The following is a 26,445-nucleotide window of genomic DNA, read 5'->3' as shown; positions in this document are numbered from 1 at the left end:
TAGATTCATTTATTTGTTGGAAACGTTTAAATGATGCTTAAACGAGCATAAACTTGTCATTGTAATTCCCCTTTTCCATGATCACAGATGAGGAGAATCAGAGATTATGGGTCAAATTCAGCGGACAGACGGACACGAACACACTGTATTTTTATATATATTTTAACAAATGACAACCACAAGCAATTTCCTACCTTTATAAAACCGTTATGAAGAAAATGTATAAAATGCTTGCATTTTAAGTGATACTGAAAGTTTATATTTTGGTCTCATCCGTTTTTCTGCATGTGCTTCATTTTTAAATAGAATTTGGTCTCTTTAATATCAGTCTAAGTGCATTAAGCGTTTTCTTGAGAGGACATGAGAGGAAACCGTTTAAGATATAAACGTGTTGCGTTCATATTTTGGGCTCATTTGCGTATCTCCACACAGTATGCTTTAATAAATATGTACAGAATTGTTTGTTTGTCACATGAAGCGTTTTTCTTGTTAAGCATTTGAATGTCCGTCAAGTTCTGCTAATTCACGAGCGCAGTGAGAGTCAGACTTGCAAAGGTAATGTTAATTATTAAACCAAACGAAATCAAAACGTTCAAAAACACTTAGCAATGTCATTCTTTTATTGAGTGATAAGCAGTGGGTTTAATCAGTGCCATTAATAATAGATTTGCCATCCGGCGTCTTCTCGTCATCTCCTCGACCTGCTTCCCTTGGTGTTTTTACGTAGAAAAGGCGAAAAAATGTTTTTCACTGTCTTGTTTTCTCTCAGAACGATGATCTGAGTTACTATCACAATTATTGATGCAGCATTAATGACATACAATGGTGACATTTTTCACAATCATGACAGAAAACAAATTACTGCCCTAAACTCAATAACGGAAAGGCTGCGCGATCCTGTCAACATGGCGGATAAACAAAGAAGTTACCCAGAACTCAATGCGGCGTGACGTCAGATTCGTATTCTCTATTATTTAAATCTAGATTTCTTCATTTTTTGCAAGTACCATGCTTTACCATGTCTCAGAGAAAAACACTATTTTGTGAAGTAGCTAACAGCATAATCAGATACAGCTTTATTTTTAGTAACAGCCTACAGCATTTTCTCCATCATACAATACGTTTTAAAATGAACTGCATGCCATTTATCAACACAAGCAATCCAGCATTTGTTGTTTGCAATCACGTGGTTCTGCTGACGCGCGAAATACCGGTGGAGGGCAAGCAGTGAAAATTAGAATGGAATAGATGGAGAAAAGTCCTTTCTGTGTTGGTTTAGAAAGGTATAAACAGAAAATCACAACATATGTTGGACGTGATCTTTTATGTTATTAAGATGAGCGACATTCCCACTGAATTGAAAGACTTTCCTGCCATGGAGGAGGTAGATATAGAGAATGTGCAGCTGCAGTTACGCCGCGTTCAGTTCTAGTCTGGGTTTGTTTATATCGCGCTGCACTAAGTTAGGGCAGTATTTTTGATTTTCTGTCGCGATTGTGAAAAATGTCGCCACTGTAGGTAATTTATGCTGAATCGAGAATTGCAACAGGAGCTCACATCATCGTTCAAAGAAAAAACTGGACAGTGTAATACAATTGTTGCCTTTTATACGTGTAAAAACACACTAAGGGAAGCAGGCTGAGGAGGTGACGGGAAGACGCCGTATATCAAATCTAATAATGTCACTGATTTAACCCACTCCCTATCACTCAATAAAATAATCACATAGCTGAATGTTTTTGAAAGTGTTGTCTTTGTTGTTGAATCGACATTTTCTACCATAAGATGGCTGAAGCAGCAGCGCGTGACACTGTTCTCATGGTAACCAGATCAACATTGTGAAGGGAATACTACAAAACTGAAGTGAAAACACCAAATTATCATTCAATGGGATAAAAGAGCTTCTCTTCCCTGCAAACGATACCATGAAGAATGTGGATATTTAACCAAGTCAAAAACAAATAAGGTAAGCAGGTATCCATATTAATTTCAGTATCAGCAGACGCAAAACGCTATTAAAGGTGACAACTTTTAAAGTTAAAAAACGATATACGTTAAGTTATAAAAAACGGTATAAATTATGTAAACGATATAAACACCTTCCGGGTTCTCGATTTTATCGATTTGAGCAACCGTAAACGACGCAAAAAATACGAATTTTTAGTTTTTGATAGGATTCATAGAAAATACACTCCCTGCCCTCCAGACTTATTCGCGCTGCTGCTGTGACGTCATAAATCGATCTTCGCTCGTCTCACAGCAGCCACCGAGCGAACGCACAGAGTAACGTTACATCATTTTCAACACAGTCAAATGTATCTAATATGAGAGCTGCGTTACCTCATACTCATGACCGAAAAAGCGGAAGCAGCGCCGGCGACTGTGGCATAATAAAAGTTCCGCTGCTCGCAATCGCTCCAGCGGCCTCGTTCAGCTCCCACAACACTCGGTCCTGCTCTGCCACTACTACAGTAACGTTAATAATCGCATCCATGAACATGATTTCTGCCTGAGTCCTATCCCAATTATTTTCCACCGATTGTGAGGTAAAGACCACATGCCCCAAGATTCCGCATTTAAACTTGGCATCATCAAGCTACGCCTTTGTTTTGAATAGGCCTTTAGCGGACAGAAATTTTACATATTGTACCTTTAATATGACTTTTTTAACCATAGTTTCATGGTTTCAGCACCACAAACATGAGCACCGGTTCCAAAGCTAAAGGTTTTTAACTGATTAATAGTGGCAGTGTAGATTACCCATGAACAAACTGTGCGGCCTCCTGCCAAAGCAGCTGCATCTTTCTCTATCCTATATCATCATCAAGAGGGGCCTGTCTCTGTTCTGAAAATCACCCCCTACTGGATATGGTGCTAGACAGAAGGGGTGTAAAGAGCAATGTAATTGGTAACAGAGGGAGAAAGTCTGTCAGTGAGACTGGATTCATTTAGAGCAAGTCACCAGAGAATGGGTGGAACATAAATTTTTGTAGAAAGAACAGGATCTGAGGCTAATTAAAGCAATTTAAAAGCAAAGAAACATTAATTCACATCGTCAGAACACATACATGGGAGATAGCGGTTTTCATGCTATATGGGCACCTGTTGGGTATCAATTTGTAAACTGACAAAAGTAGCAATATGCATCGTTATATCTAGGCCTATACGAAAACATGGTGAAGGGGAAAAAGTCCTCTAGGGGGAGCCATATCCTCAGTAATAAATGAGCTGACCACAATCATAACCCCATATAAATCTACCAGTTCTGAACGTACTTTTCAACAGCCTAAACCAAATTTTAAACAAGTTCAGGCAGCTAGACACCATTTGCAAATATCATGCAATCTATTTGCAAAACTCTAAACACATTCTTCTCACTCACTAAAACACATTTCACACTGTGATGCTCTTATGTTGCAAAACGGTAAACACAAGTGGCAAAAGTTAAACACAACTACAACACAGTTGTCATTGTTTACACACAACGACTCAAAATTGTTCACACTTGCTTCTAATGATGTGATCAAACCAACTGTACAAAATATAAGCCAGCTCAGAGTGCACAGGTGATACAGGTGCACTGAATGTTTATCCAAACAATGGATGGAAACAATCTGAGAGGCAGAGGAGGAAGAGTATGTGAAAGAGGTGGTGGATAAGGAGGAAGAGGACGAGAAAAAGCAAGGTGTGTAGTGTTGTCAAGGCAGGATCTGGTACACCAGAGGATTTTTTCCTTTGCCTGGCAAGAGACAACTTTTTCTGTGATGTGGACAAAGACGAAGCTGTGATGCTGATGCAGAATGAATCTCTCATTGACTTTGCAGTTGCACAACTTTTTGAGTGTATTGTAACATGCGCCAAAGTCACATGATTTCAGAAGTTTGGCGGTTTGACACGCGATCCGAATCGTGATTCGACACAAATGATTCATAACGCTCCGAAGCTTCCTGAAGCAGTGTTTTGAAATCGGCCATCACTATATAAGTCGTTATTTTTTTATTTTATTTTTTTTGGCGCACCAAAAATATTCTCATCGCTTTATAACATTAATATTGAACCACTGTACTCACATGAACCGATTTAAATATGTTTTTAGTACATTAATGGGTCTTGAGAGAGGAAGTGTCATTGCTGGCTATGCAGGACTCACTGAGCCATCGGATTTCAACTAAAATATCTTAATTTGTGTTCTGAAGATTAACGAAGGTCTTACGGGTGTGGAACGGCATGAGGGTGAGTAATAAATGACATCATTTTCATTTTTGGGTGAACTAACCCTTTAACTCATTTGGTAGTGATCACGTCATTATCTGCATAGTGCAGCTGATTGGTTGCTGTGGTATTAGCGGCCAATGAGCTTGCTGCTCAATCATTCAATACTTGGCATTGTTTGCTGTGTTCTCCATTTTTTATGTAGTGTTTATATTGACTGGCAATTTATGATCTGAAAACATTGTTAGATTTTGAGGCGATTGTTTGATTTTGCCAGAGTCAGGGGTTATGTGAATGTAGTTTGAAGATGTGGTTTTGTGTTTCCAGTTTTTTTTCAATTCCTAACAAACATTGATCAATACTGAAGCCACAATTTCTAAACTCTTCATACAGTCTGCATTACCAACATGGATCTTGACTAAACAGTTCATCTGAATTTCGTCATCAGAAGAGTACGCATGTACTGTAAGCAGACCGCCAGATTGTTGCTTTGTTTGTGCAATTTTTGAATCATGGAATAAACTGCATTTGGGCTCAGAGGAACCATAACAGTGTGTGTGTCATCCCTGTGATGGACTGACCATCTGCCTATGAACAGAGATGCTGGGAAAGACTCCAACCTCCCCATGGCTCTACAAGCAGTTTGGAAAATGTATGGAATAGATGGATGGATGGATGGATGGATGGATGGATGGATGGATGGACAGTACTATGAGGATTCTAGTCCTCCCTCTCTCTGACACTCTTTTTTCCCCACCAATGTGTCTTACTTGATCCGTGTTTCCAAAAATCATTCTGAAGCCATCCCGATTTACCAAAAGATAACAGGAAAAAATAGACTAAAAACAGGACAACTGGGTCAGCTTTCAGATGAAATTGCAATTAGTCGTGTTTGGAATAATTATCATTTAATTTCATTGTAAATATTCAGCTAAGATTTTATTTTTCAATATAATTACTGCAGAAATGCACAGTTTGTCATCATTCTGATTTGAATGTGCTTTTAACAGTTTTGAAAGCAGTGTGTTAGAATTTAAAAGTTGTTCAACAAATATATAGCATTTTGCAGATGAAGCATGAATGACAAAAGTGTTTATGAATTTTGGAATAGCCACACTTTCAAAATTGATTTTTTTTTGTTGTTGTAATTATTGTTATTATATTAACAATAACAACAAATCCTGAAGCAATAATAATTTCTAAAAGAAAAAGAAAATAAACATGTATAGTAAAATGACGTGTATGCAGTATTGGAGTCCCAGCTTTCTGAATTGAGTTTGTATGCTCTCTGCCTGTTGATGTTGGTTTCCTCTGGGTTCTCCAGTTTACCCCACAATCCAAAGACAGTGAATTGGAGACTGTAAGTTTGCCCATAGGTGTGAGTGTGAATATGAATATGTGCGAGTGTGTGTGTCATCCCTATGATGGACCGAAAATCTGCCCAGGACTCCAGGGTGTTTTCCTGCCTATGACCCGAGACTCTGGGAAAGACTTCAGCCTCCCCATGACCCTACATAGGACAAGCTCTTTGGAAAATGCATGGAATATATGGATGGATGGATGTATAGTACTGTGAGGATTAGTCCTGCCTCTTTCTGCCACTCTTCTTTCCTCACCAGTGTGACTTCCTTGATCCGTGTTTCCAAACAAAATCATTCTGAAGCCATCCTGATTTACTAAAAGATGTGTCTTGTAAAAAACTGTTATTAATAAATAAATACCTATTAAATAATTCTAACAATGTTAAGTCTTGTCAAATATATTTTCTGTTTTGGCTTAGTTTCATTATAGTTCTGTTCTCTGTTTCCTGTTTGCCTTGAGTTTCCTAGTGTGTGCCAATGTGTTCCCTTTTTTGATGATCCCGTTCACCTGTTGTTCAATTAAATAAATTAGTTTGTGTATATATACTCCCTGTTTTGTTCAGTTATTTGTTTGATCTCGTCTGTTTCCCCTATTATTCTACCCTATTCTGTGGATTATTGAATTAAAGACTGTTTCAGTGAGTTTTTTGTATTTGTGTGTTACTTATACAGCCACCGGTGACAAGCCTAAATCATATATAGGCTATAAAGTTTTGGAATAATTTTTTGGGATTAGGTGTTTAGAAGTAAGATTTTACTGAATACTTTTCATGGTGTCTGAGAACATATTATTAAAATATATTTATACAGTGTATATATACATAGCAAATTTTATTAGAAAAAAAAATGCCTTTTTATTTCAACCCTGCACAGTTTGCCAGAACTTCCTCCACATGTTTTCTTCCTGTAAATGGTTCATCAGAATACACCCATCCTTTACACAACATGGACCACCTTCCATTGCTGGAAATAAATGACATTATTTTTCCTTATGTGCTCTTCAGGCTAAAATTATTATAAAGCAGGGACACATAAGACATATTTCACACCTGTACTCCACCCAGCAAGTCTGTCCCAAAATACACATATTTCACACACTCCACTTTCCTTCCAAAGAAGGTTAATGTTACGTTATATTATATTACAGTTTTTTACAATTGCTAACATACTTTTGTCCAATCTGTAGTCACATTTTCAAAACTAAACACAATTAGCACAACATCTGTCTGTTGTGACCATACCATTAACACATTTCATGTCGTTTCTAAAATGCTTAAATTTTCTTTTCACACAAGCTTACCCAATGCCAAAATCATGGATCTTTCTGATCTTATTTACAAATGCTTAAACACAGCAAGTCAGAAATGAAGACCTAATGTTCCAATCTTTAAATATAGTATAAAACCTCTACTTCTGCAACAACAGCAGCTCAAAAGTATTGAAAAAAATATATCAAACAAATACTGAAACAATTGATAAGCATTTTTAATTAGCAGATCACTGAAATATTGAGAAATAGCAGATACCGATCTCAGTTGGAGGCATAGTCAGTTGTTGAAGTTCATTTCATTACATGAACACACAGTAAAATAGGACTCTTTGAATTGGATTTGTTCAGTGTGGATGCAGAAAAACAAAGAGGAGCAGAAAAAGAAAAAGAAAAAAATGTCTGGGTAAGGGAGAGGAATAGATGAAGAAGGAGGGGAGTAGTTGGATCAGTACAAGGAAGAAGAAGAGGTAGAGGAAAGGAGGAAGATTGTGTGCTGGATTGTACATCTCCATGCTTTTCCCCCTTGGTATTGGGTAAGCTTGTGGGAAAAGAAAATTGAAGCATTTTAGAAACATGTTACAGTTTTGACTGTATCGATTTGACGCATTTCTCCAAACTCAGATCACTGTTCTCAAAACAGTTAACACAGTGATCTGAAACTGCAAATCATGTGAATAATTTTCTCAAAACACTACACACAAAGTTCTCAAATGTTTTCAAAATAGTTAATACATCCAACCGAAACTTGCATCCAACAAAAAAACGATCACAGCTTTTTTATTGGTTTTACACAATTCACAAACATTTCTGTACTATTTGTCCAAACACAATAGACAAAACTCTGGAATTTGTCATATTATCAAATGCACCTGACATGTTTTCAATTAGCCCCAAACTGATATCTGCTTGATTAATAATACACACAACAGAGGAAATTCAGTTTTCCCAGTCACAATTCAAATGCAAAAAAAAAAAAAAAAAAAAAAAAAATTCAAGACAGTCATGCCTGTCTTGGACTCCATTTCCCATTATCCTCCTTGTTTCCACACCTGCACCCACTTCCTCGTCATCTCCCCATCATCACTGATTACCTGCACCTGGACTTGTTCATCAGCACTCCCTACGTAAGGACTCACTTCCCTGCACTCCTTGTCTGTTCTTGTTGTTGTTATATTTGTATATGGTGTTAGACTGTCGTTTTGCGCATTCGTTTAATAAACCCGTCTCTTGTGGAAATTCCTATTCTGCCTCATCTCTGCTGATCTACACCATCTGTAACAGAAGAATGGACCAAACAAACTGCAAGGACTTCAACAAGAAGATGGATATCTTCCTGGTTCCTATCCCTCCTACAAGCCTCAGACCCAAGGTCTCAGCGGTGGACCATCTGTGGACCCTCAGGCAGGGCGGTCGCCCGCTGGAGAGGTACGTGGAGGAATTTTCTGAGCTTTCTTACCTGGTGAGCTGGCCAGATGCTCCACTTCACACCTGTTTTCTGACGGGCCTGGACGAGGATACGATTCGTTATAGTGAACCTGCCTGTTTCTTTTCCCTAGTCGAGTCTATTAATCTGATTCTCTTTCTAAATGGTTCTGATTTTGAAATTGAAGAGGTTCCGGTATCTTCCTCGTCTGGTCCTCTCAGAAACACAGGAGGCCTGGCCAGTTCGCCAGCCGCCAGTTTCCTCCACGTATCCCTCCAGTGGGTCTCCCCTTGTTGTCCTGCCTGTTACAAAGCCCAAGCCACCAATGAAAATGGCCGCTGCCGCGCCAGAGCCACTGAACAAAGTGGCCACCGCGAAGCATAAGCCGCCAAAGAAGATGGCCGTCGCTGCATCGACGCCACGCAATACAATGGCCACCGCGAAGCTCAAGCTGCCAAGGAAGATGGCCGCTGCCATGCCAGCGCCACAAAATATGTGAGCAAGAAAATGTGTAAGAAGGAAATAAAGAGGTGTAAGCGTGAAGGTGGTGTGGGTAGAGGAAGGTGTGCAATTGTGTTAGTGGTATGGTCACAACAGACAGATGTTGTGCTAATTGTGTTGAGTTTTGGAAATGTGACTACAGATTGGACAAAGGTATGTTAGCAATTTAAAAAAAAAAAAAAAAAAAAAAATCATTCCAAACACAACTAATTACAATTTCACCCAGGTGTCATTTTTAGTCTCCCTAACAGTAGGTTGTGTTGTTTGTTGTTGGGTTTTTTTTTTTTTTTTTTTTTTTTTTTTTTTTAACTCTTTATAATTTTGTTTGGTAACATGGATAAAGGAAGACATATTGATGGGGGGGGAAGTGTCAGAGAGAGGGAGGACTAGAACCCTCACAGTACTGTACATCCATCCATTCCAAATATTTTCCAAATCACATGTCTTATGTAGGGTCATGGGGAGGCTGAAGTCTTTCCCAGGGTCCGTCCATCACAGGGATGACACATTCGCAAGCATTCATATTCACACTCACAACGACAGGCAAACTTAAAGTCTCCAATTTACCTGTCCTGTATGTCTCTGGATTGTGGGGTAAACTAGAGCACCCAGAGGAAACCAACATCAGCATCTTCTAATGAAATAATACTGATTTATGTAAACAATCATTTAAACTTCAAAGATAAAACTGTCACTATACTAGGGCTGGGCGATATATCGCATGCCATTCTCACGCGCATTTCGTCAGTAAAGCCGGTTCCTTGATTACCGCTAAATCGCCATCACCTGCTTTCAAATGGAGCGTCTTTTAATAGACAGAGCCGTAGTTCACGGACAAGCCACGCAAAATCGGGTTCATTATCGAAGTCGATTCATCTTCGATACTGAACGCGATTTTGCGTGGCTTGTCCGTGAACTACGGCTCTGTCTATTAAAAGGCGCTCCATTTTAAAGCAGGTGATGGCGATTTAGCGGTAATCAGGGAACCGGCTTTACTGACGAAATGCGCGTGAGAATCGCATGCAATATATCGCCCAGCCCTACACTATACTGTCAAAAAGCACCGTCCTTCAAATGAGACATTACACCGAGGTCCTGACTCTGTTCGTTAAAAATCCCAGGATGTCCTTTGAAAGAGTAGGGGTGTAACCCTGACACCCTGGCCAAATTTGCCCATTGGCCTCTGACCATCATGGCCTTCTTTTTTTTTTTTTTTTTTTATATTTTTATTTCAAGGACAAATGCTATTGCTTGTACAGAGATTATATATTTTTACATTTTCAATCCCTCCCCAACCAACCCAGAACAATCTGCCTTACATGATATTCATTAATGGTAATAGTACAAAAGATGATGAAAATAAAAATAATGATACAATATTAAAACAAAATAGGATGATAAAAATATGCCACAGTTAGACAATGGCAATGTTAAAAAAAAAGACAGTTGGACACCACAATCAAAAGTGAAACCATGATACAACAATAAACACAAGCTCTACAAATTTACACATGTAAGTACTCCCCAGGAGGAACATTCATGGCAGAGAAATAGGATAATAAGGGTTACCAGACATATAAAAATTTATGGGAACGTCTAATTGAATATTTAATCTTTTCCAAATGTAGGTATAACATCAGATCCTGAAGCCAATGCGATGCTTTAGGTGGGTTTGCAGATTTCCAATGCAATAACACCCGTCTACGAGCCAATAAGGATGCAAAAGCAATAATGTTTAGTTGTCTTCGAGTCAGATTTGATTCATCAGTTGGAGCACCAAATATAGCAAATTCAGCACATGGCTTCAGTTGTATGTTACATATTTGAGAGAGTGTATCAAATATGGTTGACCAGTAAACAGTAAGTGTAGGGCATGTCCAAAACATGTGAGTCAGATCAGCTTCTTCAGTGTGACATCTTATACAGGTCTTATCAAAAGTAAGATTGAAAGAAGCAATCCTTACCCTGCTTAGGTGCACACGGTGCAAAACTGTATAAGACTCAATCGGGCACAAGAGGTGCTATCATTCACTCTATGGAGGGCATTGCTCCAGAACTCCTCTGAGAATACTGTTTCAAGCTCTTTTTCCATTTCACTTTTGACTTTATCTGTCCTACACTTTTTAAGGATATGAAAATTGTATATATTCTTGAGATAAAACCTTGTAGATGGAGGGGAGCTTCAAACAAAGAGTCTGCAGGAGACTTAGGTGGAATTTGTGGAAATGATGGACTTTGGGCATTCACAAAATGTTGTATCTGAAAATAACGAAAAAGGTCAGCTTGATTAAGATTGAATTTGGAATGCAAATCATTAAAACTAGCAAAAAGACCATCAATATAAAGATCACCAAACTGAGTGATGCCCTTATCTTGCCATTGTTTAAATGCAGAGTCTAGTTTGGCAGGGAGAAATGCATGATTAGTGCATATTGGGCTCTGAAGCAAAAGTGCTTGTCTCAGCTGCAAATGTTGGCATAGCTGAGTTCAAATTTTAAGAGTAGAATGAACAACCGGGTTTGATGTATATAGTGCTATTTTAATAGGTAGGCTAGATGTTAATATGGCTTGTAGAGAGGTTGTTGCGCAGGATTTAGATTCTGTTTCACACCAATCAGTGGTACCTGATGGGTGCATCCAGTAAACTATCTTTTGAACTTGAGCTGCCCTATAAGAAATTAGGGAGAGCTAAACCCCCATCCCTCCTATGTTTCTGGAGAAACTCTTTCCGAATCCTAGGGGTTTTTCCATCCCATATAAAATTAGAAATGAGTCTATCTAATCTTTTGAAAAAAGCTTTGGATAGGAAAATGGGTAGGCATTGAAATAAATTTAAGAATCTCGGGAGAACTGTCATTTTAACACCGTTCACCCTGCCAGCCAGGGTTAGATGAAGAATCCTCCATTTTTGAAGATCAGATTTGAGTTTAATCAAAAGAGGAGTAAAGTTATTTTCAAATAGTCCTTTAAAGTTATGTGCAATATTGATGCCCAGATATTTAAATCCAGATCTTGCTAAAATGAAAGGGGAACGCAGAGTCAGGCATTTGCCTGGCGAGTGTGTTAACAGGCATGCATTCACTTTTAGAGATATTCAATTTATAACCTGAGAAAGTCCCAAAATTGTGCAAGATTTTGATAATGTCATTGATGCATGATGAAGGATTTGAGATGTAAAGAAGCACGTCATCGGCGTATAATGAGAGCTTATGTTCAACACCCCATCTGTTTTCACCATGAAAAGAAGGTGTGGATTTTAATACCAGAGAGAGTGGTTCAATTGCAATTGTAAACAGAAGGGGGCTTAATGGGCACCCCTGCCGAGTGCCCCTTGATAGAGAAAAATTTTTGGATCGCCATTTATTAGTAACCACTGAAGCAACTGGAGAAGTATACAGAAGTTGGGTCCACTCTATAAATCTGGGGCAGAATCCAAACTTATTCATAGCAAAAAAAAGGTAGTCCCATTCCACGCGATCAAATGCTTTTTCGGCATCTAGAGAAACTACAATTTCAGGGGTGTCCTGGGATTGGGGGGTGTAAAGAACATTCAAAAGACGATGAATGTTAGAGAAGATGTGCCGACCTTTTATAAAGCCAGTCTGATTAGCTGAAATGATACTGATCAAGGGATACTCTAATCGAATAGCCAGTAATTTGGCTAAGATTTTGACGTCTGCATTTAACAAAGAAATTGGTTGATATGAGCTACATTGTGTTGGGTCTTTCTCAGGCTTCAATAGAAGTGTAATCAGTGCTTCGTTAAGGGACTTTAGTAAAGTTCCTTGGGACAAAGAATATTCAAACATATAACATAGCAAGAGTGGGGACAATTTAGTAGAAAACTTCTTATAGAATTCGATCGGGAAGCCATCAGGCCCTGGGGCCTTGCCGCTTTGCAAAGCTGATATGGCCGCAGATATTTCTTGTAGCTGGAGGGGATGATCTAAATCTTTTTTATGTTCTGATGAAATAGTGGGGACATTTATGATGTCAAAAACTCTACCAATTTAGACTGATCCTTAGGGGTTTCTGATTTATAAAGGCTAGAATAAAAGTTCATAAACGTGTTATTAATTGTAAGGGGATAGATAGTTAAATCCCCAGCATCATTTGTGATTTGAGAAATATGTTGAGCTGATGATCTGGATTTAAGCTGATGGGCTAAAAGTCGGCCAGCCTTATCACCGTGCTCATAGAAAAACCTCGTGACCGGAGAATAAGCCGTTCTGCATGATTTGATGAAATTAAAATAGATGGAAAGGAGAGATCTAGTAATAAGGGAGCATGATCAGATTCTACAATAGCAGAATATTCCACTCCCTTTACTGAAGAGAGGAGATTTTTGTCAATAAAAAGTAGTCAATTCTTGAGTAACAATGGTGTACATGTAAAAAAATGAGTAAACCTTATTGTGGGGGTTGTAGAAGCGCCATGGGTCTACGCAGCCAGTCTGGCTCAAAAAGGCTGAGATTTCATTTGCCATTTTAGAAAGGGCCTGTGGTTTTGGGTTGGAGCGGTCTAGGTTTGGGTCCATTACACAGTTTAGATCTCCGCCTAAAATCAGATAATGTGAATTGAAGCTAGGTAAAGCGGCAATCAGCTTATTTACTAAATTCTTATCATCCCAATTAGGGCCGTAAACATTCACCAGCAAGACCTGGGTATGAAATAGTTTCCCAGACACCATGATAAAATGACCCTGAGGGTCAGCAATAACTTTAGAGACAAAGAATTGAATCTTTTTGTGTATTATTATAGCTGTTCCTCTTGCCTTGGCATTAAATTTAGAATGGAAAATGTGACCTACCCATGGTTTCTGCAACCTAAGATGATCTGAATTGAGTAAGTGTGTCTCTTGAAGGAAGATAATATCGGATTTAAGACGCTTATGGTGGGAAAAGATTTTTGACCTCTTTATAGGACCATTAAGACCTTTAACATTCCATGATGTAAACCTAATACATGACTTTCCTGTCATTCCTGTTTAAACATTGGACATAGTTCACTATACGAAAATAAACACTGCACCTGTGGCATAGACAGAGCTGGTACCCAGCTAAATTTCTCATCCCAAAACAAAACAAAGACAAATAGAGTATCCATTGAAAAAAACAAAAAGGGAAAATTAAAGAAAAACACAATCAATAAGGCAGTAAACCTATGTTTATGGATGTTACCTATGGTCAGGATAGAATCTCCCTCGATACTGCAGCTCATGTTGCCTAGCCCAGCAAGGGCTCATTCCTTCTCCTGGAATCGATGAAAACACACGATAATCGGTCTTGGAGGTAGGCCATCTCTGGGTTTAGGCGCCAATCTGCGATGCACTCTTTCCAGTTCTGGTGGTTTCTCGAACACCTGATCCCCCATGACGTCTTTCAGTAGATCAGAAGTGAACTTAATCATGTCTGTTCCGATTTCGCTGTCCTCAGGCACATTTATGATCCGAAGATTTGCCCTGCGTGAACGATTTTCCAGATCGTCCAAACGGTCTAACAGCGCCTCATTGGTTGTTTTTAACGCAGCGATGTGTTTAAAATGTGCCGCTTTAATAAGGGCCTCGAAGTTTTCTCTTGCCGTAGTTTCCACAGTTGTGAGATGCTTTCCGAACGCATCCACGGTTTCTTGAAACGATTCTATGGATAGTTGAATTGGTGCCAGGGAAGACTTGATTAATGCACTCATATCCTCTTTCAGATATTCTCACTGTTTTTCCAGCTCCGTAGTCAGCATACTCAAAGAAAAATCCTCGTTAGCCTCCGGTGCAGCCGCCGCCATTTTAGCTAACTTACTGCTTATGGAGGTTTTCTTCGAATCTTGATCAGTTTTCGTTTTAGAGTTAGGCATTTTGCCACCGCACCCGTGTTACAGCCCCCTAACGTGTGTCTAACCTCTTATCCACCTGTTTCCGCGGGGCGCTACTGTAAAAGAGAACGTGGGTACAACTTCCGGTGAGGCTGCGGAAGCAGCATACCAATGGTATTTTGTGTGCTAATTAGCGAAGAGGCTAAGTGTTTTTTGGATCATTGTTTACTTTGTAAAGTTGCAAATCTTTATGAGAGATGTCATTACGGTGCTCAGGGACAACATCCCAATTTACTACATTATTAGTCAATATCACAATACAATAAACAGTTTTAGTGCCCTTAATTGCTCTTTACTTTACTGACCTTCCACAAAAGTGCTGCTGCATGACTACAAGAGCATCCTGGCCCTGCAATACATGAACAACCCGCTGTCTGTACTTCACCTGTCACTGATGCTAGCACCAAAGCCTTATGATGTGATATTTTACTCCTAACGTATCGTGCGTGCCAGAGCCAATCGCGTTTCCACTGTATGCGATGCTAAAGGCTAACCATTGCGATATTAAATACACACGTTTATGGAAAATATCAAAGACTGCTTGAGGAACGAAGACAATTCTTATGTGATTATAATCGTGTATTTATTTGGTTTAATGTTTTATTTGTCTCTTCCCTGTGCCTGTTGATTCCTGACAAATGCATATCTTTCACAGATTCACGCACTCCGGTTAACTCGTATAACTCATGAGCTCCCTCTGTTGCTCTGGCTGAAAGGATCAGGATAGATAGACGGAGAGATCGCGCAAACATCCTCGGATAGCAATCATCGCATAATTTAGAGGAAAATAAATAGAAATGCTCAGAAAAGTGACGTAAACATAGGGTATGTTATCAATATATTTCTAAATGTATAAGCCTTTGGATTTAAAAGCCGTAGTGGAGTTTGTTTTTTGCATTCTTGTGATCGCAAATAAATGGAAGCAGGTGCAACTGAATACTGTGTTTTCTTTTTATGTCAATATAAATATCAGTTAGATTTAGCATAATTGATGTGCACTCCTGACATAAATTAATAGAGAATACGAACCGACGTCATGCCGTGTTGCATGCCGGGGCGGCGCCGCCATTTTGACAGGATCGCCCCCTACTACTTGCACTGAAATGAATACAGATACTTGCTTACCTTTTGTTTTGTTTCTGCCATTAAGTGGAACATTCACATTTTTAAGGGTATCGTTTGCAGGGAACAGAAGCTATTTTATAGCATCGCATGATAATTTTATTTATTTTTTATTTTTTCACTGAAGTTTTGTAGAATTTCGTTTACAATGTTCATCTGTTTACCGTGTCGCACACTGGACGCTCGCTGCTGCTTCAGCCATCATATGAATATCCAAATAAAAGTATGGGTTCAACACGCTGAGAAAAATCGATTCATTTATTTGTTGGAAACGTTTAAATGATGCTTAAACGAGCATATTGAGTAGGCCTACAACTGTTGTCATTGTAAATATTCCTTTCCACGATCCCAGAGAATCAGAGATTATGGGTCAGTCAGCGGACAGACGGACACGAACACACTGTATTTTTATATTTATTTCAACAGATGACAAACAAAATCAAAACCCTAGGAGCTTGTCAACAGTTTAGTAGTGAGTCCTTGCAAGGGCACCTTTTAAAAACGCTGGCTTAGTGTATTATGATGACATTATATTAAAAGATGTGCAGACGAGCCCTGAATATGAACGCAACGCGTTCTCCACACAGTATGCTTTAACAGTACAGAATCTTGTGTTTGTCTCGGTGCATTAAGCGTTTCTTCATTCTTAAAAGCATTTGAATGTCCCCGTTTCAAGTTCTACTAATTCACGAGCGGAGTGAGAGTCAGACTTGCAAAAGGTAATGTTAATTATTAAACCAAAAATTTCAAAAAACACTCAGCAATGTGATTCTTTTATTGAGTGATATGCAGTGGGTTTAATCAGTGCCATTACTAAAAGATTTGCCGTCCGGCGTCTTCTCGTCATCTCCTCGACCTGCTTCACTTGCTGTTTTTACACGTAGAAAAGGCAAAAAACGTTGCTCATTGTCCAGTTCTCTCTCAGAACGATTATCAGAGTTACTATCACCATTATCGATGCAGCATTAATGACATACAATGGTGACATTTTTCACAATCATGACAGAAAACAAATTACTGAAATAAACTCAATGACGGAAAGGCTGCGCGATCCTGTCAAGATGGCGTATAAACAAAGAAGTTACCCAGAACTCAACGCGGCGTGACGTCAGAATCGTATTCTCTATACATTACTATTACTTTAACACTTTTTTTATTGTAAAACATTGTTCAAATATTGATGCCGGAATCTTAAATCTTTAAGTGAAAAACAAACGTTCGCAAGTTTGGATGGTTAAATCTTGAATGACTGTCAACTGTTGAATGAATGAGTGTCACGTCCAGCTTGTTTACTTCGAACCGGAAGACGCTCCCACGTTTGATGCAAGGCCTCATGGGGCGTAGGAAACTTGTGGATAGAAGATAGTTATTAATATTTAATTTGAAATTGTCGGGAGGCTCACGCACACGCGTCCTCTGCTTACATTGCTCAAACCGGAAGTTATCATGGCCTTCTAATCATCCCCATACCCTGACTGGCTTTATCACTCTGTCTCCTCTCCACCAATAAGCTGGTGTGTGGTGGGCATTCTGGCGCAATATGGCTATTGTTGCATCATCCAAGTGGATGCTGCACATTGGTGGTGGTTGAAAAGATTCCCCCTTCAATATGTAAAGCGCTTTGAGTGTCCATGAAAGCGCTATATAAATGTAAGAAATTAATTAATTAAAAGTTCATCATTTATGTAATGCTCACTGTTGTTAGTGTTTTTTAGGTCAGTGTGTTGAGCGTCAATACATGATTTCTGAATGAAAATTATTGCCAGTGTTTTGGTGGAACAAGCTTATTTTGAGACATATAAGAAGTGTTTTATTGGTCTGAGTGAGTTTTGGAGGTGAGATTAACTGTTTGGCCAAGATTTATGTTAGTAATGTTGTATGAAGTGTTTTGAAAATGTGGCTTCAGTATTAAACAATGCTTGTTAGCAATTGAAAAAACTGTAGCGAGTGATTTACTGTGGTCTGAGGGTGGGGTTGAAGTCTGCAAAGACCATCTGATTCTCACGATCGACGAACAGGGAAGTGTTACATGTCTTCTAGATACAGGGGTAAAGAATATGTAGTTCAGTCATTAATTATTTGCTTTATTTTACTAATAACACATTTATTTGCAAGCAGCCGTTCTGGGCTATTATCTTTGTTGTTGACTCACCTTAGGATTTAACAAATGAGATAAGAGTGAAACGAGACACCAGCAAGACAAAAAAAAAAAAAATCAGGGAATGTTCAGTAGGTCACAATGTGAGTAGACTTCATGTTACGCACAGGATAAAATGCTAATGATACTTATGCTCATGAAATTAACTGGTTATAATAATGGAATTTTAACAAAAAGAATAATACAAAAGTCTATGGAATTCTTGAATTTATATTGATATAAGAAGCCCATGCTTGATTTGAGTTGTGTAATTGAGCATTTTTCATCTCTTTTTTATTCTCTCTGTTGCTTTTGGGGCATGATTTATGAAGCAGAATCTAAAGACTGTAAGGATGTGGAAGATCACCTGTCTTTTGTTCAGTTTGTGTCTGGGTAAGAAAGTGATCACTAAAGAAGTCAATAAGAATTCAAGCATAGTAACAGGAAAGAAAATGTAGAAATCAACAAAGCAGCAAAGTTTGAAGCTTTTGTATTCATTCATTCATTCATTTTCATCAAATCATTTAATGTGCTTGTTCATTTAGCAGCAACAGAGAATGACAGAGACTTTAAGATGTGTGGAACATGGCGCCATGGCGCACCCCGAAATCTGAATTATGATTTGAGAACAGGCTGTGAGGAAATCGAGATTTCTGCCAATGAGAGCACACTCTCTGTTCGGGGCAGTATCACAGCAAAGTGCACACGATCTTTATCAATTCCTTTGAATTCAAACCCTCTTCAAAATCAAAGTGATTTCTGTGTGTTCTGGGAGCCGCTGCTGGACCTGCTGATAGTGGAGGTGAATGGAAAGAATCACACTCTGTGTAAACCAAAAGACCTTCAAGAAAAATGCTGCACAAACCTCTCACCTGGGAAGCTGAAATATGCCGGTCTGTATGGTATTGTGAACGGCAGCATCCATGGTGATATCATCACCAACAATGTCATGGAAAAATATGCATTTGAAGGACAGTCAATCAACTGCAGTAAGAATCTCCGTTTTTTTTTCAAATTAAAAGTGACACTGAGTGAGCTCACTTGTGAGTTTAGCATTTCTGAGCATGTGATCAGTTTGGTTTCAGTATATTTTATCTGTTTTTCCACTTACAGAGGAGAATTTCTGTGATGAGGCTATAAGTCAGAAGTCCATAGGAGCAAACATGTGAGCCAATCATCATTTGATTTTAGATTAGTACTTTAGAGTGTTATGAACTGATGTGGTCTATCACGCAGATATCACCACTTCCGTCCTTGTAAAGTCAGCAAGAGTGTGAAAAACAGAGTTTGAGCAACAAACAGGAAGCTAAACACACTGGCTGCAGTGGCTTTATTAGTAATATGTTCACTTTTAATGCATGGACCTCCAAGTGCATCAATGGATCTTTAATGCACTGATAACTTAAAAACTTGCACTTTTATAATCATGCTATTTTTGCTCCATTCCTGTCTGAATGTGTAAGAATAACATATAACACCTACAGAAAGTAACATTTGAGTATCTGTTGTAGTGTGATCAAGTCTAAATGTATGTGTTTGTGCATCTTCGCAGGATAGAGAATGTAGTGATGAAATCCAATACAACAGGTCGTGTGGATCTACCTTGTGCTCAATTCACAGTCACTGACATGGAAGAGGCCTTCACAGGACGCTATTTCAATGTGCCAGTAAATTACATTGACATTTTCAGAAGCAGAGATTTGAAATAACGTTTTAGTCACAAGAAGGTCTCTTTCTAGCAAATGAATGAATACAAAGTCACATTTTTAGTCTTTGATAAATAAACAAGTCTTTGATAAATATCTATGCTACATTTCAGGCCCAATGGAATGTAGCCCCAAATACAATACCTTCAGTTTATCTTCCCTCCAGCCTGAGATCCATATCTAGTAGAAAATCCAAAGTGGTGTGTACTTACTACAAGGACCAGAAATTATTTCAGGTATGACAATATTTCTTAAGCAGAAATAAATCTGATTATTTAGCTTTATTATTTAGCTTTTAGGTTACAACATATGCAGCTAAATACAGTATAATACAACAGTACTTGTGTTATATAGGGGCGACCGTCTGATTTAACTCTTCTGGATGATGTAGTTGGACTCTCTGTGCAGAATGAGATTATCCAAAACCTTCCAGAACCTGTCAGAATCCGGTTCCATCACTCTGCTCTCCCAGTAAGTCTGTTTCTTTGTACATCATCTGTTCTACAGTCACCATGTCTATTTTAGTGTCATGCATGTGCTTATCACGCATAGATATCATGCATGAAATTTTATTGAATACTTACTGCTCTTAATACTTTTTATTTACTCATTATGGTTTATTTGTTACTGCCTCTTATTTGCATTTATTGTTCTGCCTACGTTTTATTGCTCCACAATAGCACGTCACTTTAATATCCCAGTGCCCTCCACTGTGTTAATAATTGTGTATTGTCGTCATCTTTACTAAATTTGGTCCTTTGGTTTCCTAAAATGGTCCTGTTAATGTTACTGTGAGTCCAAGCCTCTTCAGAAGCATTTTTCCAGTGTTCATCCAAAAATGAAATTTCTGTCATTAATTACTCTTTGATTGTTCCAAACCAGTAAGACCTTTGTTTATCTTCAGAACACAAATTAAGATATTTTTGATGAAAGATATTTCTGAACCACACATAGGCAGCAACGTCATTGTAAAGTCATCATACATGGTAGTGAAGACATCAATAAAATAGTCAATGTGACTACAGTTGTTAAACCTTAATGTTATGAAGCAACAGGAATACTTTTTGTGTGCAAAAACAAAAATAATGACTTGATTCAACAATTTCTTCTCTCCCCTGTCAGTCTCGTATGCAGCTGATGTAGTAAACATAGTGCAGCGCTTCCGTGTTCTACATCAGACGGTCGACTCATTATTGGCCGGCTCCTGCATCAGCATCACACACATGCGCTCTGCTGCTCACGTGTGCAGCATTGCCCAATACTAAGCCAGAAGCTCTGCACTGTGTTACCTACATCAACAGCATAGGAGACTGACAGGGGAGAGAAGAAATTGAGTGTTGAATAAAGTCATGATTTTTCTTTTGTTTTTGCACATAAAAATTATTCTTGTCGCTTCATAACATTAGGTTGAACCACTGTAGTCACGTGGACTATTTAAACAGTGTCTTTAATACTTTTCTGGATTCATCAAAAAGATCTTAGAGGGTTAGTTCACCCAAAAATGAAAATTCTGTGATTTATTACTCACCCTCGTGTCGTTCCACATCCATAAGACCTCCTTCAGAACACAAATTAAGATATTTTTGATGAAGTCTGAGAGGTTTCTGTCCCTCCATAGAGATCCAAGGCAACTACTATTTTAAGGTCCAGAAAGGTAGGAAAAAGACATCATTAAAGCACTCCATGTGACTCCAGTGGCTTAAACTCAATTTTATGAAGCGACATGAGTGCTTTGTTCCTGCAAAATGTTTTTACCACTTTACTTACAAAAATATTGATCTCACAAGAACTTAACGACACTTGCGTGTTGTGTTCAGACTCAAGCATTAACAACACACATGTGCGAGTGTTCACAAAAGCATCACGATGCATGTTTTTTGTGTTCACGCAAGAATAGGCATTGTTGTGTGAACACATTTTGGATAATATTATTTTGTAAATAAAGTGGTAAATTATGTTTTTTTTTTTTTGCACAAAGCACTCACGTCGCTTCATTAAATTGAGTTTAAGCCATTGGAGTCACATGGAGTACTTTAATGATGTCTTTTTCCTACCTTTCTGAACCTTGGAGTGGTAGTTGCCTTGGATCTCTGGAGAGACAGAAACCTCTCAGACTTCATCAAAAAGATCTTAATTTGTGTTCCGAAGATTGTCTTATGGAACAACACAATAAGTTTGAGTAATAAATTACAGAAATTTCATTTTTGGGTAAACTAACCCTTTAATTGTGCAAATAACAAATAAATGCCTCTTGACTATTAAAAATATTTTGATATTTTGATGTTTATTTCATTCCACAGTCTAACTACTCTAAACAATGTGTTTCATGGGTCACAAGAAAAGGTGCGCGCCTATCTTCTATCTCAACTATTATCATCAAATGGCAATACTGATTATTCTTCTCTAATGCGTATTCTTTCTCTGCAGACAGTGAAGTAAACTGGAGATCAGAGGGTTGTGAGACAATTATCATAACCTTAACAGAGATTGAGTGCCGTTGTAATCACTTCGCTTACTTCACTGTTCTTGTGGTGAGAAGCAATTTCATGAGCAAAGAAAAATATTAAAATAGCTAATAATTATATAAATGTACATATAATTCATTTATAATTCTAATTGTTTACTTTTTACTAGAATGTGTGTTTAGATTAATTGCTGCTAATATTTCTCATTAAGTGTAAAATGTGTAAATTAAATGACTTGAATTACTTCATAAATGGTATTTCTCTCTTTCTTGCTAATGTGTATATTATCAAGAGGATGTCAGTGCATAACGATTTACACCTTAGAAATGAATGGCATGTTATTATTGAGTTATTTTACTGCCAAATGTCAAGAGGGCATTATTGTGACTCGAGAGCACATACATGTAATGCGCGTGCGCGAAACTGTCCGCTCGTGCGTGGATTTCCTTTGCTCTCGCACAAAACTGGATGCACGCTCTCAAATATACAGTGCTCTCTTATGAACTGCCTCTCCTATCAATCAGATATTGCGTGTGCACGCTCAAACTGTGTCCTGCGCGTTCAAACTGTGTCCTGTGCACTCACAAATCTCTCCGTGCTCTTCCACTGACCACTGCAAATTAATTTGCTTCTGGATTAAATGCTGTCAAAAGTTATCAACCAATCAGAATAGACGACTGATCCATGAAAATGCTATGTGGAATCTTATTGGCTGAGAGTGAACTGCGCCTGGAATTCTTTCGACAAACATGGATATTTAATTTCTTTACAATTTAATAATATTAATCAAATGTAACCTAGTCTAACTGCATCACATTACAGGTCAAACCCCGATTTATCGAAACAAACAAACAAAACAAAAAGGTTCTTAATGTTATTGTGGTCGTACATTTTGTGTACTTGTATTATTAAATGTTGAATGTATTAGTAAATGTTTAATTTAACATTAACAAAGATTAATGAATATTGTATAAGTGCAGTTCATTATTAGTTAATGTTAACTAATGCAGTTAAATAATGTTAATGAAACCTTATTGTAAAGTGTTACCAAAAATATCTTCCGATTTAAGACAGAACAAAATTAGGGTCAAATCATCATTCCCTAAATACATAAAATGTGGACATCAAATATACCACCATAGTGAATTCCTTTTGAGGTCTGGTACAAATATGACATACAAACATACTTTAGCTATAAGCCCATATGTATGCACGATTAATCAAAAGAACGCAATCTTATTCCTAAATGACAACGATTCGGTTATGTCTATTAAACCATTATGAAATTACGATCATACTGGAATATTTAAACCTGCTCCATTGTCGCTGTGGTAAGCAGTGGTAAGCTATATGTTTTCAGCGGCAATGCAAAACCAGGTTTAAATATTCCGGTGTGATTGTAATTTCAAAGGTTTAATAGACATAGCTGAATCGTTGTCATTTAGGAATAAGGTTGCGTTCTTTTAATGATTAACAGCTTCACAAATTGTTTTCAACAACACACTACTGCTACTTCTGTGTTGCAAACATTAAATAATAACCCAAGTATTGCAATAACAATTAATAGTCCAAATATACACTGATTTCAGCAATCAAAATGAGTAAATTACCTTTGAAACTAATGTTATTACACTGTTCTTTTGACAGCGTTTAATCCAGAAGCAAATTAATTTCTGCAAGAGCATGGAGAGATTTGCGAGTGCACAGGATACAGTTTGAGCGTGCACACGTACGCAGTATCTGAGCGAGAGGAGAGGCAGTTCATAAGAAAGCACTGTATATTATATATATATATGTGCGAGAGCAAGGAAAAGTTTTGTTTTGTGCGAGAGCAAAGGAAATCCGCGCGCGAGTGGAGAGTTTCGCGCTCGTGCATTACATGTATGTGCTTTTCGCATCACAATAATGCGCTCTCGACATTTGGCAGTAAAATAACGCCATATGTTTTGTCTCTTTCTCCATTGTTTTAGCAAGTGGAACAGAAGGCTACAGTTCACCATCTAGAGGCGGTGACGTTCATTACCGCTGTGGGCTGTGCCGTGTCTTTAGTTAGCTGTTTGATTCTCTTCTATTGGCTCTGTAAACGCAGGTAACCAAGAGTTCATTGGCTTACATGCAATGCTTATTCTTGCATGGCTATTGTGAATCTGCTCCATTGTTTATTTCTATTTATTTTGTATACTTTTACTTTCTATTGTTTTCTTTCCATTGGTTTTCCTGTTCTCCAGAGGAGGGAAAGATCAATCCTTACTGGTTCATCGTGGTCTGATGGTGGCAACATTTTTTTTGTGCCTGTGCTTCAGCCTCACCAGTACACTTGCAAACAATGGAAATTAAACCGTTTGTAAGATAACAGGAACTCTTTTGCACTACTCGCTGCTCAGCTCCCTCTGCTGGATGACTGTGGAAATGTTTCACACGTTCTTGTTAGTGAGCTGTGTATTCACCTCAACACTTCCTCCATGGGTCTTTTACCTGGCAGGCTTTGGTGAGATAGTTAAATCATTAATTATGTCCTAAGTGCCATTTAAACAAAAAATAAATAAATAAATAAATAAAATAAAATAAACTGTTATATTTCCTCAATTTTAAATGAAGGTAAATAATTCTCTACTCCTTTTCACCTTTAGGTATCCCAGCTGTACTAGTTTGTAGATTGCTCTCTATAGGTGATTTTTATGGCTTAAGGAAAATTATGCCAAGTGAAGATGCCACCAGTCTATATATTATGTAAGCAGACTTACTTCGTAAAATGTAACCATGCAGTATGAATAATAATTATTATTATAATTATTATTATTTATTATTTTTTTATCTTAGGTGCTGGATGTTGGATTCTGAGAGAAGCAGACTGGCCCATTACATCATTACTTTTGGCTTAATGGCTGTTGTGTCGAGCTCTGGTGCAGTCATGCTTTTCTTTGTGGCTACAAAGATACGTAAACGACCTGAGTGGAGGAAGAAACGCATGGCTTTTCTCAGTATCTGGGGCCTCACTTGTCTGTTTGGCACAATGTGGGGCCTCTTCAACTTTGTCTGTCTCTCAGAGGCCACCTTCTTCCTTTTCTGCATTATCAATTCCTGTCAAGGTGAGTCCCCCCCCCCCATTAATACGTAATTGTTACTTAACACTACTCAAAAAGATCAAATACTGGCTGTGTTAATTTTATTGTGACATAATATAATCAACTGGGAACAGTAAGTTGTGTTCCTGTAAGTTTTACTTTGTAAGGTTTCAGAAACATTCCTGTCAGATATGGAATCATACGAGTTAAGAAGCCATTTAGAGTTATAATTCTCAATCATTGATTATAATCTACTAATAATAATCAATGTTTTTGTATCTAAACAGGATGTTTTCTCATGCTGCGATACTATACTCTTGAACGGATGAAAAAGAGCTGTGAATTAAGTTTGGATGGGGGCAGTGCAGGATCTGTTATGTTACAGTGCAGACATGGGGAATGAGTGTTTGGACTGCTCTCATCCTGTAGGTCATAATATTGAATGTCTCAGATGACATTGTGCTCTGGAACACAGTCTAAGGATTTAAACATAAATTTAATTTACATGTTTAATTTACATACTGTATTTTTAAAAATCGTATTCTTTGTATGAATGTAAGTTTATTTTTTTCAACAAAGTCTTTGTCACAGATCCCTTGTTCCCCGGACTCCATTTCCCATTATCCTCCTGTTCTCCACACCTGCACTCACTTCCCTCGTCATCTCCCCATCAGCACTCATCATCTTCACCTGGACGTAATCATCTTCACTGCCTTTTATAATGGACTCACTCCTTGCACTCCCTGTCCGTTCTCTGTTGTGTTTACATGTATGTTTGGTGTTCCTTGCCTTTGTTGATTAAAGTACTCTACGTTGTGGAAATCCGTATCTGCCTTGTCTCTACACCAGCAACTGTAACAGTCTTGTGTTTCTGGTTTTTTTTTTTTTGTGTAAATCTTCTGTATGTAATCTTTGACTTTGTATCTTTGACTTTGAAAAACATTTTTAACCATGTTTATTAGAGTTTTTAATCTAGCAGAGTTAAATACTAATCTGACAATATTTGCAGTATACATTTACATTATGTAAAAGGCATATACGTTCACTGAGCTTTTGAAAATATTTTTAAAATTTTATATTTTACTAATATTTGCTGATCTTTTAAAAATATTTACAAAATATTTTCAAATTATATTTTTATATTTTAAGAGCTTTGATTCCATTCTATTCAATCTTTTAGTTAGCTTTCTCTTTGTGGCACATATGACTGGCTTGGATTTTTATTGCTTTTTGTCTGAAAAGAAACAAACTACCGGTACAATTCATTTAAATGTTCAGTCAAAAAAAGGAAAAGACATTTATTGAAACTAACTTG

General features: G+C 37.9%; 1 protein-coding gene and 1 pseudogene across 1 annotated transcript in view; one reads left to right on the top strand and one right to left on the bottom strand.

Moving 5' to 3' along the window:
* ccdc102a (coiled-coil domain containing 102A) overlaps positions 1-26,445 on the bottom strand; it is a 125,132-nt gene that overhangs the window by 73,935 nt on the left and 24,752 nt on the right. The window lies entirely within an intron of this gene.
* On the top strand, positions 18,132-25,944 carry LOC125264661 (annotated as a pseudogene).

This window comes from Megalobrama amblycephala, linkage group LG3 (genome assembly GCF_018812025.1).
Source record: "Megalobrama amblycephala isolate DHTTF-2021 linkage group LG3, ASM1881202v1, whole genome shotgun sequence".
NCBI lineage: Eukaryota > Metazoa > Chordata > Actinopteri > Cypriniformes > Xenocyprididae > Megalobrama > Megalobrama amblycephala.
This window is presented reverse-complemented; position numbering and strand designations above follow the sequence as displayed.